At 40.0% G+C, this 5,620-nt stretch overlaps 3 non-coding genes and 1 pseudogene across 3 annotated transcripts; 2 read left to right on the top strand and 2 right to left on the bottom strand.

Annotated features, from left to right (window-relative positions):
* Positions 1-1,553: 1,553 nt before the first annotated feature.
* Positions 1,554-1,625, bottom strand: trnam-cau. The gene has a single exon. It is a non-coding gene; the product is annotated as a tRNA-Met (tRNA).
* Positions 1,626-2,661: 1,036 nt separating this feature from the next.
* On the top strand, positions 2,662-2,774 carry LOC117941324. The gene has a single exon (XR_004655895.1). It is a non-coding gene; the product is annotated as a U5 spliceosomal RNA (small nuclear RNA).
* Positions 2,775-3,537: 763 nt separating this feature from the next.
* On the bottom strand, positions 3,538-3,609 carry trnap-cgg. The gene has a single exon. It is a non-coding gene; the product is annotated as a tRNA-Pro (tRNA).
* Positions 3,610-5,164: 1,555 nt separating this feature from the next.
* LOC117941323 lies at positions 5,165-5,327 on the top strand (annotated as a pseudogene).
* The last annotated feature ends 293 nt before the right edge of the window (positions 5,328-5,620 follow it).

Raw genomic sequence — 5,620 nt, 5'->3', positions numbered from 1 at the left:
CCACGCCCATGTTTATCCTGATTGATTGTAATAAAGCATCAACAGAGAGAAGGTGTGTGTTTTAACAGACACACTTGGTCAAGTTGGAAACCAAAATCAGGTTTAAATCCAGTCCTAATCTAGTCCTCACTAAGTTTAAATGATTTCACTGGAGTTAGTTATTATTTTTGCTTCATCAATACCACATTGAATCTACTTGGATGGGAATATTTACGTAATTCTCACAAAATCACAGCTGAATTTATACCTTGCTACTCGGTCAGGATCTTATTAACCTGGAGTCCAAGTCTCTGTCAATATAAATAAGCTATATGTTTTAGTCCTATTGACAGACAGCCATTTAAAATGTAGCCAATGGCATATAAAGAATAAAGAATAAAGAGTCTTTTCTCCATGTCCACTGTAGTTCCTCAGCGTGTCTGGTCCAGGTAGCTTTGTCATCATAAGGCTACTTTTACTTTTATACTTCAAGTCAATTTCTAAGCCTCTACTTTGTTACTTTTACTCGAGTAAAGAAGTTAAATTAGGTCTTCTACTTTTACTTACTAGTATTTTTTAAGATAATTATCTCTTATTACTTCTACTCGAGTACGGGAAGTGAATACTTTTGGCATCTCTGGATGTTAACACGTAACTTTATCCGTCTTTGCTGTTGCATTGCGATAACAAATAGCTACATTTGTGTAAAGTAATTGACAGGCTTTATGTCTGTGTTGAGTAGGGAGGGAAATGTAATGCATACCCCTAAGTTTTATCTTCTTCTAATATTCATCATGAAGCGAGGAAGCGATATAGAGCCCTAGTAAACAAAAAGTGAGGAAAACAGCAGTGAGAAAAACAAATCAAGGGACTGAAGAGCAGGAAGAGGGAGAGCCAGAGGAGTTTTTTGAAGTTTTGGAGAGAGGTCATGTGATGAAAGTGAGGGCTCTGACACAGAGAGGGATATTCCAGATGGTGAGGAAGATGAAGAAAAGGGTGAAGAGGATGAAGAAAAGAGTGAGGAGGAAGAAAACATAAATGGGACAGAGAGAGGAAGAGCCAGAGGGACAGCAAGTGGAAGGTTCTTACTATTTTCAAAGCAGTGCAATTACAATTTCATTGTAGGTTTGCTGTGTCTCTTTGAAATGGTGCTTTCTGCTGGAAACGTTTCAATACAATAGTTCATTTGCAGTAAACATTGCATTGTCCTGCAGAAAGGAAACAGGTGTGTTACTTTTTGACTATGATTTATACCATTAGCAGTGCAAGCATTTTGCCCAGGTTTGATTTCCAGCCACTGCAGTTGCAGTTACAGGCTTTGAAGCCAGACAGCACATAAAGCAATTAATGTACATATTTTACAGTTTTTATTGTACCATTTTTTTGAACATTAATGTTGAGTAGTATATCTTTTGTTCCAGTTGCTATGTGTGTTATTGTTACTGTGTTACTTTTATTTCCATTTTAATGGATTAAATAAACTTGACATACCATTGAAGGTGTACCTTTCAGACACTTGCATTATTAAACATCAACAGTGTGGTCATAGAGTCAATGCTGACACAATCAGCAATTAGCAGAGGATGGTTTTGATCCATCGACCTCTGGGTTATGGGCCCAGCACGCTTCCGCTGCGCCACTCTGCTCTGCTGCTCTGTTGTAAAAGGCCGGTGGAAAATCTCTGATTCACATTTTATGGGAAGGACCAGGTTCCAACAGCTTACGGGTTGCAAAGTTAAACATTTGGTAGATCTTGCAGCTATTTTTTATGTGAGCTTCCTGATTACTCACGAAATGATTATTCACATGTAACACTTGTGATTGGCTGGTGTTTTAAAAACAGGGCATTGTGAGTTAGAGGATGGATACCCGACCCGAGCCCGACGGGACCCGACAGTACCCAACGGGCCGGGCCGGGTTCGAACAGATTTTTAGAAAGGATGCTCGGGTTCAGGTCGGGCTCGGTCACATCAGCGCGATAAGGCATTGAACACTTTTTTTGTGTAAACTCATTCTTTGTTCCTGTTTATAACTTTTGGGTTTTAATTTCTATTGGTTTGTTTTTTCTTTTTGCTTGCTTATTTAATGTTTGGGTCTTACTGTATTTTACAAATTTTTATCATGTGAAGCACTTTGCTACTTTGTCTGTAAAAGGTGCTATATCAAGTAAACCTATTATATTACATTCTCAGCAGCGGCAGCAAGGCATTAAACTAAACATGTACAGTATATGTGTGAATGAATGCTGAATTACCGCATCTCTTATTGGGGAGGCTTATCAATACAGGTTAAGCAAGGTATTTATTTTACTCAGATTTACTGACATAATCCCCCAAATATGATGTTAATAAAAGCGGGCTTTCCACACAAACAATCGTACATTTGTCATTAGTAAGGGAAAGAAATTTTAACTGTGTCGGGCTCGGACATAAATATCTTAATGCCTGTCGGGCTCGGGTCGGGTTCGGTTACTGCTCTGTCGGACGCGGGCTGGGCTCGGACAGAAAAATCCGGCCCGATCCGCACTCTATTGTGAGTACAGGTATACACATCAGCAAGGAGTCTACCAAGTTGCCTCTTATCATTTTAGTGTGGAAAAGCGGCTCACCAAGTGAGGCTTACTGTGATGGTTTGGACTGCATCAACATGGGTTTTTGGCTGCTCTCAAGCAGACGGCTGTACTCACTCTGGTTTCTCTTCATAATGCACAAGTCTTTCGCCTTTTACTAAAGACTTCCTTGAAGGGAAACGCCGATGAGTTAAACTATTTTTGGTGGGCTTTGCTGTTTGGCCTTTTGTAGTTGCTTTTGCTTACCATTGCTTTTACTCCTCAGCTCTGTTTTAATTCCACCCAGAAAAGAAATTTTAAACCTGGAACGAGCCCTCTTTTGTTTCCTGTGGAGGTCCAAGTGGGAACAAGTGCAAAGAAGAGTGATGAAGAAGCCAAGGGAGAAAGAAGGGTGAGGAATGCCGGACCTGTTATTGTTTTTAGGGAGAAGATTTACAGCTATACACATTACAGCAGCCACGGCCCCATCCAGAAATCCTAAGACTGCACCTATGGCACGGTCCTGGATGGGATCATACCTCAGAAGATTAGAGACCTTACCTTCAGATCTTAAAGTACCTGGTAGTGATGAGCGAGTACAGCATTATTTGTATCTGTGCTCGGACTGGGCAGGGCCAAACCCGGAAGTGGACAGGATTTAACCCGGAAGTATGTCAGGTTGTCTTTAAATGGGCGGGGCTTTAACCAAATGTTATTTTAAGCATGCAATTGATATGGTTTGAACAGAGGCGGGGGGGACTGTGTTGTACGGTTCAAACAGATTGAATAAATAAAAAAATGAAAATCTCCGACAGGCAGAGACCCGACGAAGGAAAAAGGAGAACCATGTTCTGCTCATTGTTCCTCTTATTCTTTCCCAGTTTTTTCTTTTGCTTGCAGTTGAAGCAGGATTTGAAAAATTGCCAACATGCTCTTGTACAATTTTGCTTGCTCCTAATCTGGGTTAATTTTATGATAAACTGGATTTTAAATTTCAGCTCCTGCCTTAAGGGCTCGTCTGGGAGTTGAACCCGGGACCTCTCGCACCCGAAGCGAGAATCATACCCCTAGACCAACGAGCCACATAAAAACATCCTAATAGAAATTTTCCATGGAGTAATTGTGATCAGTCAGTGACTTGAAAGTCAATTGTTGAGTAGTTTTATGGAATGTAGTGTTTTTATGGCTCCACTGCCAGATTGAGCTGTCTGATTATATTGGAAAAAAGACTACTTTTGAAGCAAAACATTTTACAAACATTCAAACTTGAATTTTTCAGTCAAAAGTGACAGCAGATAAGCCACCATCTACTGGACGAAAGACTACTACTACTACTACTAAGAAATGCAGTTTGAAAGAGGAAATTCATCTTGGATTTGTCACTGACTTGACAGGCTACGGTCAAGTAGATTGGCATGGGGTCTTTTCATGGTTCCACTGCCCGATTCAGCTTTCCAATATAATTTGACACAATGAAACATTTGATACTAAATGTTTTTACCAAAACACAGACTTGATTTTGTCAGTAAAAAGTGATAGTAAAATCGGGGGAAGGGGGAATTTTCAAGCCCCGCCTGCCCCCATCAACCCAACACAGGGCTAATAAAATACGCAACAAGCTTAAAATGCTTCCCCCTGTTTAGTTCTGTCTCTGGGGACAGAAGGCAGACCTGTCCCAGATGACCTTAGAGGTCTGGGGGGGTCAAAGTGTAGTAGCAGATCAGAAATGTATTTTGGCCCTAAACCATTGAGTGATTTATAAACTAGCAAAAGTACTTTAAAATCAATTCTTTGAGGAACAGGAAGCCAGTGTAAAGACTTCAGAACTGGAGTGATGTGATCCAGTCTCTTGGTCTTAGTGAGGACCCGAGCAGCAGCGTTCTGAATCAGCTGCAGCTGTCTGATTGATATCTTAGGGAGACCTGTAAAGACACCGTTACAGTAGTCAAGTCTACTGAAGATGAAAGCATGGGCAAGTTTTTCTAAATCCTGTTGACACATAAGTCCTTTAACTCTTGATATATTCTTAAGGTGATAATAGGCTGACTCTGTAATTGTCTTAATGTGGCTGTTAAAAATCAGGTCTCAGTCCATGACTACACCAAGATTTCTGGCTGTCTGTTGTTTTTAACATTCTTGTTTGAAGCTGAGCGCAGACTTTTAATTGTTCCTCTTCTGCTCCAAAAACAACCACCTCAGTTTTTCCTTCATTTAATTTCAGAAAGTTCTGGCACATCCAGCCGTTAATTTGTTCAGTGCACTTAATCCGTAGTTGTATTGGACTATAGTCCCCTGAGGATAAAGTTATGTAAATTTGTGTGTCGTCCGCATATTTATGGTAACTTATTTTGTTGTTTTCCATAATCTGGGCCAGTGGAAGCATGTTAAAAACCAGTATTAATGGAGAAAGGACTGGAACATTTATTGTAGAGAATAAGTAGGCTGAACCTGAAGTATTAAGACAACAGTGACTGAAAATCTAATTCAATCTACATATCGGTCTTCTTAAAGATCTAAATAGATTTTCTCACCTCAGAGTCATCTGGAGCACGTAACGATTAGCTTCTGTCCCTCTGAACCCTGAGTGACAATCACCCTGCAGTGAATGAGACGCAGTGTCACCCCTTCAGTCTAGCCAAGACTATACTTTCAGGGATCATTTCTTGAGTTTCTGACTTGAGGAGTGTGTTTTGAACGTGTTTGGTCCTGACATAGAGTAATGATTCATTCCATATGTTCTCTGTCATGATAATCGTTCTTTGCTTCTTTATGGAGTATTAAGGAAGGGACTATGATCAGAGTGGTAGTAGCAGATATTTGGGTAACTAATGTGTGTGAAGGTAATAAAACATGCTAAGCTTTATAATTATCTGAAGTTATAGTCAGTCTTGAGGAATGTTTAGTCCATGCTGGACAAGGTTACTTGAAAGGGTTAACACCTACTTTCTTGACTTTAGAATGCCTTATGTCCAGTGTAAAAATGCAAACTGAGTTAAGCCATGATTTTATTTTTATTTCTACCTTTGCTTTTCCTACTTTGACATGTCAAAAAGGCGCATTGTTCAAAAGCCCATCTCTACACATCCATGTTCC

This window comes from Etheostoma cragini, unplaced genomic scaffold (assembly GCF_013103735.1).
Source record: "Etheostoma cragini isolate CJK2018 unplaced genomic scaffold, CSU_Ecrag_1.0 ScbMSFa_56, whole genome shotgun sequence".
In the NCBI taxonomy this organism is placed as follows: Eukaryota; Metazoa; Chordata; class Actinopteri; order Perciformes; family Percidae; genus Etheostoma; species Etheostoma cragini.
Note: the sequence above shows the minus strand (reverse complement) of the source record. Positions and strands in the feature narration are given on the sequence as shown.